This window comes from Mobula hypostoma, chromosome 9 (genome assembly GCF_963921235.1).
Source record: "Mobula hypostoma chromosome 9, sMobHyp1.1, whole genome shotgun sequence".
Classification (NCBI taxonomy): Eukaryota; Metazoa; Chordata; class Chondrichthyes; order Myliobatiformes; family Myliobatidae; genus Mobula; species Mobula hypostoma.
Window position 1 is genome coordinate 32,230,447 of NC_086105.1, and position 12,596 is coordinate 32,243,042.

At 39.9% G+C, this 12,596-nt stretch overlaps 1 protein-coding gene across 3 annotated transcripts in view; it reads right to left on the minus strand.

Moving 5' to 3' along the window:
* The window catches only part of LOC134351621 (protein kinase C and casein kinase substrate in neurons protein 2-like), a 106,877-nt gene extending 94,539 nt beyond the window's left edge, over positions 1-12,338 (minus strand). The window contains exons 1-2 of one of the 3 annotated variants that reach the window (XM_063058019.1): positions 12,181-12,262; positions 8,945-9,078 (exon numbers count right to left, since the gene is read on the minus strand). The gene's annotated coding sequence lies outside the window, so the exon portion shown is untranslated. Of the gene's footprint in view, positions 1-8,944; positions 9,079-12,180 lie in introns of all 3 variants that reach the window. The other 2 variants (XM_063058017.1, XM_063058018.1) reach the window with 2 other exon arrangements.
* Positions 12,339-12,596: the final 258 nt, after the last annotated feature.

The following is a 12,596-nucleotide window of genomic DNA, read 5'->3' on the forward strand; positions in this document are numbered from 1 at the left end:
ATAATGAAGCAGAAATATGAAATGAGTAGCAAGTGAAATTTTAATAAAGTAATATACTGTACAGGCACAGATAAAATAAAGGGTACAGGTAAATGTACAGGAGTTAACTAATACAGAACAGTTGAGCACTTCCACTTCTAAACTTCAGGCAAAGTTACATGTCTGCAAGTGTGGGGTTGACGGGATCATCAACTTCATCTTGAAAAACGAGTGAAGCATCAGGGACTGGTGCTGAAACTGGCACAACAGTTTCTTCAAAAACTGTTGATGTTGGTGGCAGCACATCTAAGTGAGCGGAAGCAGAAGTCAAGAAAGGAGGTCTTGAGACGCTACATTTCACTCGACCGCCAGGTGGCCGGGGATTTGGCGCTGGGCTCTTCCCTCTTCACTCGCAGTTACTGAGGGAATCCTCATTAGTTTCTTTTCCTCCACTTAGTAATGTGCTTAAATTCAGCGGGTCACCATGTCCGATCTGAGGTCATAGGCAGAAGAGAACAGAGCGCCGGCCAGGTGACACCGGAGGGCAGTGTGCAACTGCCAGCAGGCAGGCGAAAAGGCGAACCAATCCAGCGCACGCCAGCTCCCCTGCCGCTATCGGGTGAGACGGGCGGGTGCCGGGCGGCCGCGCCTCACACAAATGATATTAATAGATGCAGGAAAACAAGCAGGAATTGTCTGTCTGTGCTTACAAGAGCGCGCCAAAACGAGAACAGATCTAGCGCAACCAAAACAATGTGCAGCAGATTGGTATGGTGGCCTGGGAAGTTTGAAATTACAGTTGCGTGGAAAATTTGAAATCAGTGTCAGATTATCGAAGGAACCGGATTACAGGTAGACGGATTAGTGAAGGTCGACTGTATTTCAGTTTTTCTTAAGTTTTTCTAATCGCAACATTTTAAAAAGAAAGCAGAAAATGAAAAACCCAAGACTTCATATGTTTGATGTGAGCTTTCATTCTCAAAGTATATATACACTATACAACCCTGATGTTCGTCTTACAGACAGCCACAAAACAAGGAAAGCATGGAACCCATTCAAAGAAACTCATCAAGCCCCACATCGCACAAAGAACCAATTGCAAAAAACAGCACAAAAAAAGAGGGAAAAAAAACCAGAATATAAAATGCAAACACGAGGAAATCTGCAGATGCTAGAACTTCAAGCAACACACATAAAAGTTGCTGGTGAACGCAGCAGGCCAGGCAGCATCTCTAGGAAGAGGTACAGTCGACGTTTCGGGCCGAGACCCTTTGTCAGGACTCACGTGTCCTGACAAAGGGTCTCGGCCTGAAACATCGACTGTACCTCTTCCTACAGAATATAAAACATTGAACCACAAGTCAAATTAGTCCAGGAATATTCAGCCCAGTCCAGTTTCAGTTCAATCCAGGGCCATGCTGCCCCCAGGCTCAGTGCAAGTCAGCCCCGATCAAAATCACACAAAACAACCAGAAACACACATGAACCACAGAATCCAAACCAGAACCACGAAGATTAAACCTTGCCCAGCCGGCACCATCTTCCAGCAGCAGAGTAAGAGGGAGAGAGAGACCATTCACAGGCACCTTCCTCCAGGAGCAGTGAGCAAGAACGAAAGCCCAGTCACTCAGACACCTTTCTCTGGCAGCAGCCAGCGACAGACTGGTCACCCACAGGTAGACGGCGCTGACACCCTTTGCTCGCGTTGATTTCAATCTTTCTCGATGCTTTCATCATGGGTTCAGTGAGAAATGGAGTTGATCACACGCTTCTTGGTATTGAAGCCACACACTTGATTGGAAACCTCACCGAATTCCCTCAGTGACAGCAAGGTGCAAGACTGCCCAATCGGCCCAAAAACACACCACCAAAATGTAGATTGCAGGCTCCAACAGCAGCAGAATTACATTTAAAAGAAGCAGCTGCAAAAGTGAAAGCAGTACTGTGAACTGTCTGAAGGATGTTGCCCTTGGTTCCATAAACTGTAGAAATAATACGTTGTTCCAACCTTACAGCAGAGTTGTTAGACGTTTTGCTTAGCTTCTCAGACCTGGCACAAAATTCACCACAGTAAACCCTGCTCTCATATGACTAGTCAAATCACAGAGAAATATTCTGGACAGTACTGAGAAGCACAAGGCTATGTATCAAGACTATACAGAAGCCCTTCCTGGAAACCAGTCACCTGCCCCTTCTGCCATTTCCTGTCTCATCAGTAGAAGTGTCTGCTATTCTCATATCAGCCTTCTAAGCCATTTAGGAACTCCCCCCCCCCCCCACAAAAAAAACAACAACAAACTGGAGTGATGATAAGCCATTTTCAATATCAAGGGATTGCCAAAGAGACAGTTCCAATAACTTAGTTTTGATCCTGTCCTGTTAGAGCAGTTTATATGTTGTCTGTGATTGCAATTTTCCTCCCACATCCCAAAGGCACGCTGGTATGGTAAATCAGCTATGGTAAATTTAAATTGTTCCCTGGTGTAGACAGGCTGTAGGAAAATCAGGAGGCGAGATAATAGGCATGTGGACTTCAGGCAAATAAGTTGGTAAGTGGGAATAAGATTACCCAGAGCTGGTATGGAGTCCATGGACCAAATAGCCTCCTTTTTCATAAGTAACTATAAATACAAGTTAACTTTACTTGTTTATCTTTGTTTTAAATTTATTTCACAAAGTGCTTTTGATATTCTAAAGGGTATATTTACTCCAAGAAAGCAACAGGATACTTGCAATGTGCATTATTAAGATAATCTTCTCACTCACATCAATTAACCCCCACCTAACCTCAGGATGTGATTATAACAATTTTCACATTGTCAGGAATATAGAAGCTTATTGCAGTTTAAATATTTCTCATAATCAGGACAAAACTGCTAGTCAATTTACATACACCAAGTGGACCACTTCAAACTGATTACAACATTGAAACATTTCCTCCTATCTACCCAAACTGGGAAATGTTATCTGTATACCATTTTCCTACCAATTCAAATTATAAAAATGAAATCACAAACAAGAGAAAATCTGCAGATGCTGGAAAAACAGTCCTGCCAAAGGGTTTCGGCCTGAAACTTCAAATCTACTTTTTTCCATAGATGCTGCCTGGCCTGCTGAGTTCCTCTAGCATTTTGTGTGTGTTTTATAGAAATGAAAGATGACACAAAGCAATAAAATGTTATTATGGTTGTGTTACTATGCTGGCAATCCAAAGGCCTAGACTTGGAATCTAAACCTCAAACTATACCAAAACAGCCTGGGGAATTTAATTTAGTACATTAAACTTTCAAATACTTGGGGCAGCACAATAGAGTAGTGATTAGCACAATGCTTTATAGTGCCAGCAACTCGGATTCAACTCCCCACCTGTAAGAAGTTTGTACGTTCTCCCCAGGACCACGTGGGTTTCCTCCCGGTGCTCTGGTTTCCTCCCAAATTCCACAGACGTACCGGTTGGTAGGCTAATTGGTCATTGTAAGTTGTCCCATGATTAAGCTAGGATTATACAGGGTGATTGCAAGGCGGCACAGCTCTGAGGGCCAAAAGGGCCTACTCTATGCTGTACGTCAATAAAATAAAAAAAATAAGTCTGTAAAACCAGTAGCTCTGATTTAGCCAGCCTAAATTTTAGATCCTTACCAAGAGCTACCAGTTGTCGCTCTGTTCAAAGGTAATTAAGAATGGGAATTGAATGCTGCCCGTCCTACGTTCATCAGAATTCACACTCTGCAAATGAATAATCAAGATGTATTCACACAGCACCATCGGGACTCAAGGAAACAGAAGCCAAGAAGAAACATATGATGGAGGAAATCAAAAGCTAGATCAAAGGTAAACTTTAAGTAGAATTTCAGTTTCTCTATTTTCTTGGGATGTTCTTCAGGCATCTTTCAATAGTCATTTTGAAAATTTAAAGACCTAAAATCTTACAACCACTTTGTAATGCATTGAAATGAACAATAGTTTTTGGCACATCATTCCTACTGTCATTCAAAACGATCACAATTGATCTTTTCCCCCACATCCCACTCTTTTGTGCTAATTCAATATCCCTTAATATCCAAAAATCTGTTAAATCTCAATGTTTTGATTAAATGTGATGACTGTCTCCACAGTCCTCTTGGGTACTGAACTCCAAAGATTCAAATTCTAAAAAATGCCTTTTCATCTCCACCCAGAATGGCTGACCCAACTTGGTCAAGCTCCTTAAGTGTTCTGTATTAACCAGTCACTGGTCCGCTGTGTAAAAGAAAAGCAGTGCCTTTGTTTTGTAAGTATATTCTGACATTAAAAAAAAATGTCCGTTCCCCCCCCAGAGCTCCATGCAAGGTGGTTTTCATAAAGACCAAGACATGCATAGCAATTACTGAAACTCATTTCAGAAAAATTAATGTATTTGTTTGATACTGCGACTGAGCTTACAGTAACTGTAAAAATCAACAAGTATTTTTACAGAATAGTCATTTGTGAACAATTAGAATAATAACTTTCATGATTATTGGATGGGGATATAAACGTGGAACGATACAACACGAAGACAGACTCTTCAACCCACTGAACCTACACTAGCAATCAAGCACCCACCTAAGCAATAATCCCATCTAATCAATTTCACTCTCCCCACATTCCCATCACCTCACACCATCTCCTTCAAATTCTCCTACAAGAAATTTAGACTTTTGACTAAGTGGTTATTTTAACAACATCACCAAATATGAAAAAACTTATTGGGAAATGAGAAATAAATGTTGTGAATAATAACTAATTCATCAATGCAACTAAAGTTGAACAACATAATGGTAATTAGTTGCATCGTTATGGCAGTATACAAACATTGGTGATGGGAATGCAGGGAGAATGAAATGGGTTAGGAAAGGATTAGTGCCTGGACTAAAGTGCATGTTTTCATGCATCCCTCTACGTTAATGTCCCTACCATAAAATTAACATGGCCAACTTTTGGAGGCCATCATATAAGCCATCAATACCAATTAAATTAATCAGAAACCCTGTCCTCCATCCTTTATTTCCACCACCGCCCAGTGACAAAAAACATCATAAACTAAAATACAGCTGGTGGAAAATCTAATTCTTATTTGGACACAATTGCTTGTCTGACCTGTTTCCGACAACAGCAGAAAATCCTACCATAACCTAGTGTTTATTTTAATTGTCAAAGTTTCTTTTAAGTGATCTTTTAAAAGTTACTGACAGCTTCATGAAAAAGTTCAAATATAGTTCCAATAAAATAAATCAGCAAAAATATTTGAAAGCAAACTAAAATACACATTAGAAAAACAAGACATCAATCCACTTTACCAAGAAATTGCTATTTTTATAAACCACAAGCATGCCATCTTTACTGCAAAATAAAAAAAGGCTGATTTTGCAACTGGCTCCATATATTCCATGGGTTTGCATCATTTGACACATTTTGTTGAAGTTATCTGACTTCATGAATGTGACATCCAACCAGAATCTGAATCAGGATCAGATTTATTATTACTGACACATCATGAAATTAGTTTTGCTGCAGCAGTGCAGTATATAAAATATACTAAAACTTATGTAGGAATATACACTTAGTGACCACTTTATTGGATACAGGAGTTGAATCCAGTGTGGTCTTTTGCTGCTATAGCCCGTCCACTTCAAGGTTCAACGTGTTGTACGTTCAAAGATGCTCCACTGTTGTAATGTGCAGCTATTTTAGTTACCATCACCTTCCTGTCAGCTTGAACCTGTCTGGCCATTCTCCCCTGACCACTCTCATTAACAAGGCATTTTCATCCACGGCGCTGCCACTCACTGGATGTTTTTATACCATTTTCTGTAAACTCTGCAGACTTATGAGTGAAAATCCCAGGAGACCTGGAGCTCTTGAGATATTCAAACTACCCTGTTAGGCACCCACAATAATTCCACTGGCAAAGTCACTTAGATCAAATTTCTTCCCCATTCAGATGTTTGGTCTGAACACCAACTAAACCTCTTGACCTACATGCTTTGAACTGCACCACATGATTGACTGATAAGATATTTTCATTAACAAACAGGTGTACAGGTGCACTTAATAAAGTGGACACTGAATGTATGTATGAAAGTAAATAATTAGTGCAAAAAGAGCAAAAATTGAGTAGCATTCATGGGTTCATTGTCCATTCAGAAATAGGAGGGCGGGGGGAAGAAGATGTACCTAAATCGCTGAGTGTGTCTTCAGGCCCCTATACTTCCTTTCTGAAGTTAGTAATAAGAGAGTATGTCCTGGATAGTGGGAATCTTTAATGATGGATGCCAAATATTTCAGGCAGGAGACTAGTGTCCATAATGGAGCTGGCTCCTCTGCAGCTTTTTCTGATTCTGTGCAGGGGCCCCTCCACACCAGACAGTGATACAAACAGTTAGAATGATGTCCATGGTATATCTGTAGAAATTTTCAAATCAAATCTCTTCAAACCCCCAATGAAATATAGCCATGCCTTCTTCATAACTGCATCAATGATGGGTCCAGGATAGATTTTCATAGATGTTGACACCCAGGAGCTTGAAACTGCTCACCCTTTCCACTGCTGATCCCTCAATGAGGACTGGTGTGCATTCCATCGACTTCCCCTTCCACCATCAATTCTTTGGTCTTATTGACATTAAGTGCAAAGTTCTTGTTGTAACACCACTTTACCAGCTGACCCATCTCATTTCTGTATGCTGTTTCATCACTAAGATTCTGCCAACAACAGTAGCATCATCGGCGAATTCATGGATAGTGTTTGTGCTGTGCCTAGCCACACAATGAGTGTAGAGGGAATAGAGCAGTGGGTTAAGTACGCATCCTTGAAGTGTGCTGGTGTTGTCAATGAGGAGATGTCATTTCTGATTCCTACTGGCTGTGTCAAGGATCCAGTTGCAGAGAGAGGTACAGATGCCCACGTTTTGAAGTTTATTGATTAGTACTGAAGGGATGAAGCTGTTAAACACTAAATTGCATTGTGATTTTCTGTAACGCAAAGCCACTATCACCTGCACATTCATAAAGAAACACAAGTTGAAAAATGTGTTGATTTATATTTCACACAAATTCATGGGCACACATTTTATTTTGTATCCCAAAATTCTGGGTAATGACAGGTTAGTTCTGCAAAGATGAATTCTCATAATTCAAACAGCCGTAACACATGTGACATAGGTCACTGAGACGGCTTTTAGTATTACTGTTATGTTGACAACTTTGACCTAAACTTCATTAACAGTCCCTATGCTCTCCAATTTTTTTTTTATTTTATTTTTATTTGGATAAGGAGTTCACAATTATCATGTACTTTTTTCACACATATAACTTTTCCATTTTTTTATATGTATAAAACTACAATTATTTATACATTCTTAAGTACACATTGAGATGATATAAAAGCAAAATAAACATTTAAATAGATAATTATGTACTGTGGTAAATCTAACCTATTAGGCTAAGTAATGAAATTAGTTGTTAAGAAAAATGGTAATAATAGTTTCCATACAACCCTTCTGGACCATTTCCACTGGTCCAAAATGTTGCATACAAGCCTATATACCAACCATTGTAGGTTTTCCTTCTTGATTTCCCATTCTGATGGCACATCAAGCTTTCAGGTCTTGAAATACAACATTTCAAAGACTCATCACTCTCTGCATAAAACAAATCTAGACTTGTCAGACATGGAAAACATCCTCTGTGCATCCAGCTTGTCAAGTCCTACAAATTACTGAAACTAGTTCAGTGTATTTTCTTTACACTTCCTCTGGACACTACACTCCATTTTGTTTTTGGGTGAGTAAAACAAACTGTACGCAATGCCTAGGGTGCATTTCAACACCCTATATAATTGTAGTGAGACATCTTAACTCCTGTATTCAAATTCTCTCAGAGACAAACATCCTATTTGCATTCCTAATCACTAGCTACAGCTGCACATTGGCTTTCGGTGCCAGGTCCTTCAGAGCAACATTTCCCAAGCATTTACCAGGTATAAGTGACACCAAGTGAAAACTACAGCATGAAGCCTAGGAAAGGTATGAAATTAAAAGGAAACTCAAATCAAAGAGATGGCACTAAAATATATTCTGACAACTAAAATAAGTACATACAGCAACAGGAGAACTAAGAGTAGGGTCTATTATGATAACCCATGTAAAGAGGATGAGGCTGAGACTCTGACTCCTAATGAAAACACCACAGGTGTTTTCACAAGAGGGGATCCAACTAATCTTGTAATTATGGAGAATAACTATGAAATACTGACTTGAATGAACATAGTAAATGAGGAAAAACTGAAGTTTTAAAGTTCAAAGTAAATTTTTACTACCAAGAGTACATACATGTCACCACATACAACTTTTCTTTTTCCTTTTTCCTGCGGGCATACTCAGCGAATCTATAGAACAGTAACCGTAAACTGGATCAATGATGAGCACACTGTGCAAATGCAAATATAAATAAATAACAAGATAGAGAGTCCTTAAAAGTCTTACCATCAGTTGTGGGAACACCAGAAGCAGAGTGAGTGTAGTTATCCTTTTTGTTGAACAGCCTGATGTTTGAGGGATAGCAACTGTTCTTGAACCTGGTGGTGGGAGTCCTGAGGCTCTTGTACCTTCTACCTGATGGTAGCAGCTAGAAAAGAGCCTGGCCTGGGTGGTGAGGATCTCTGATGATGGATGCTGCTTTCCTATAACGGTGTTTCATGTAGATGTGCTCAATGTTTGGGAGGGCTATTGAAGTGGATAAATCATCAAGTCTAGTTGAAATATACACACTTAAAAATAAAAGGGATCAAATCCAAGAGTTTGTGACTAGAATTATTCAATCCTGCCTACAGCGAATTGAAGAATTTTGAACATTATCAGTTATCACCCTACAACCATCTGACTCCTGAACTGGTGTGGATAACTTCATCACAACTCTGAACTGATTCCAAAACCTACAGACTCACCTTCAAGGACTCCACAGCTTGTGTTCTTAGTATTATTTTTATATTTGCACAATATCTTATTTTGCACATTGGTTGTCAGTCTTTATGTAGTTTTTCCATAATTCTATTGTATTTCTTTATTTTCCTCTAGATGCCTGCAAGGTAAATCTCGAGGTAGTATAAAATCACAAACAAGCACAAACACACAGATATATACATAAACACACATGTATATATACACATGCGCGTGTATATATATATATATATATATATATATATATATATATATATATACACACACACACATAAATATATACTCCCTGATATTTTAATACAATCTTCTTTGGCTGATTAAGTTATCAATAACATTTTGATCATTTGGATAACTCCATTAATCATTGGTGTTATCAGTTAAAGGCCAACAGCCAGCTGACATCTGTTTTTATAGTCATAGTCATACTTCATTGATACCGGGGGAAATTGGTTTTCATTACAGTTGCACCACAAATAATAAATAGTAATAGAACCATAATAGTTAAGTAGTAATATGTAAATTATGCCAGTAAAATTATGAAATAAGACCAGGACCAGCCTATTGGTTCAGGGTGTCTGACCCTCCAAGGGAGGAGTTGTAAAGTTTGATGGCCACAGGCAGGAATGACTTCCTATGACGCTTTGTGCTGCATCTCGGTGGAATGAGTCTCTGGCTGAATGCACTCCTGTGCCCACCCAGTACATTATGTAGTGGATGGGAAATATTGACCAAGATGGCATGCAACTTAGACAGCATCCTCTTTTCAGACACCACCGTGAGAGAGTCCAGTTCCATCTTCACAACATCACTGGCCTTACGAATGAGTTTGTTGATTCTGTTAGTGTCTGCTACCCTCAGCCTGCTGCCCCAGCACACAACAGCAAACATGATAGCACTGGCCACCACAGACTCGTAGAACATCCTCAGCATCGTCCAGCAGATGTTAAAGGACCTCAATCTCCTCAGGAAATAGAGACGGCTCTGACCCTTCTTGTAGATAGCCTCAGTGTTCTTTGACCAGTCCAGTTTATTGTCAATTTGTATCCCCAGGTATTTGTAATCCTCCATCATGTCGACACTGACCCCCTGGATGGAAACAGGGGTCACCGGTACCTTAGCTCTCCTCAGGTCTACCACCAGCTCCTTAGTCTTTTTCACATTAAGCTGCAGATAATTCTGCTCACACCATGTGACAAAGTTTCCTACCGTAGCCCTGTACTCAGCCTCATCTCCCTTGCTGATGCATCCAACTATGTATTTTCTTACAGATATGACAGTATCTGCCATTGTCAACAGCATGAACAGTGCTAATCACTAGGACTTCTTTAATATTCCCTTCCAAGATCCAAAAGTAATATTGTGTCACCACTTGTCAATATCATCAAGCTCCCTAACACTATAAAACTGCAAGAATTCTTTCAGTTTCAGGAAGTTGTTTATAACTCTAAAATAACTAGGAATGAACTGCAAATTTGGCCTTGCCAAAGGCAACAACATCCTAAGAATAAATTGAAAAAGGTTACCTTCTTCATACATTTTTAAAGTTTTTGCACTTGGTACGTTTCATGAAAATGGGTAAAAATTATGATAAAAATTCACTATAAAATGATACCTACAACAGTAAATCACTCCACATTTTCAGATGTTGACAGATCCAAGAAGTTAGAAAGCGAAACGCTTCTTTCGCAAGGCAAAAATATCACGAAAAACATGGAGCAGGCAAACAAAGATGAATGTTTTAATAACCAGCCTGATGAATACAGAACACAGATGATGATTTCCTCCCTCCTTTAAATTTAATGCTACTTTAAAGCATATGCTATTAAATCTGATTTTTTTTAAAAGTGCTGATTGCAAGGAGCAATTAAAATCCCCAAAATCTACTCAAATATGGAATTATCTGTAAAAAAAACTTAAGTACAGCCATTTATTCTGAGCAAATCATATGTTCCATTTGTAAAGGAATGAAGGTAAACTTTAAACAATGGACACCTCAAAAGAAAAATAACTCTAACTTAAGAATTCAGCTATAAACTGAGCTTTAAAGTTCGATTTTTATCCTAAATCACCGAAATGGATTATAAACTAATGCAGTTTTCACTGTCAGAAATTAGGCCCCACTCAGTTTGTAAATACACATAAAAACATATTTAACAATTTAATATCAGCAAAAGTCCCCTCTCAAAAATTCTGTACAGAATATACACCACGATTTTTAATTAACTCCTAAATTTTGGTCAATTTCAACTATTAATTAACCCAATTACGAAATATGATCCTCCGCTACAGCTATCAAAATAAGTCAAGTTCTCAAGGAGATCACCTTACAAAATGAAGGTGGAACACTGACGCAGGTTAGTATCAGTAACGTGATTAGTTTCACAAAAAAAATTACCATCTATCAGAAGAGCGCTTCACCAATAATTAACTAACTTTTTCGCAACCAATTAAAATACCCCACCCACCCCTCACATGATTTCGAGCTTAATCTATTCTGTGATTCTTGAAGTTTCACTTTAACCATCTACACTAGGGAGAGAGGAGCCAATTAACCTTCTCGACTCTTGTTAAAACTTTATAGGCCGATTTACAACCTCCAGTGATAAATTCCATCTAAGTCCTTGAAGTGGACTTGAGCGATAGTTTCTCCGCCCATCCCCTCCCTTTTCTTCAACCCACCCCACAAGCATGGGATGTGGAAGAGCTTGAAGACTTCCGCACATTTTCAAAACAGATGTTGCAGATTCTAACCTAGCAGGAATACACCGGAGTAACCTTGGGATATCAGAACTTCAAATTTTCTGTGGAAGTTATACAATTACATATCTTAAACAATGTCACTGGCAAGGTCGGAACCGGACATTAAAACCGCCTATAATACAGTACATTACAAAGTCTAGCCCTAAACACATACCGACATAATTGCGTCACCTGATGAAACTAAAAAGCTCCCGGAGTAACTCCTACCTTTAAACTTTTTTTCAGCCGTGAAGGCAGGGCAGCCTGATTTCAAGTAGAAAACACTCGAACAGTAACTTACTATGTTCACTCCGTAGCACGATAAGCTCCTCCTTTACTTTGCAATTACTGGTAAATATCGGGGCCTTTGCCCTTCCTCAGATCACTGACAAACACCCTTAAACACTCTTTGTAGAACAAGCTTTCATAAATCCGGAGCAGTTCGAAGGCCGCCTCCGAATTGTTAAACTCTTCCAAACCTTACCTTGTAGTATTGCCGTGTCTACGCTGCGAATCACCAGCTGACTGACAGGCTCCTCGACACTGGCCGTTTCCCCCACAGGCTTCAACCTCCCGAGCTCAATCAGCTCGGCACCGCGCAAGCGCGTCAACCCCGCCCCGCGCGTGCCTGCCCGCTCTGTCGGAACCAGGCGCGCTCCCGCCCGCGGTGACCTCAACGCTAGGCGGCGGCGGCGGCTGCTGCCGTACACACACATTCCACTGTATACTGGGAAGCAGAGGAAATCTGTGGAATGATGCTGGAAATCCAAGCAACACACAGAAAATGCTGGAGGAACTCGGCAGCATCTGTTTTTCTCCTGTCCTGCTGAAGGGTCTCGGCCCGAATCGTCCACTGTACTCTTTTCCATAGATGCTGCCGAGTTCTTCCAGCATTTTGTG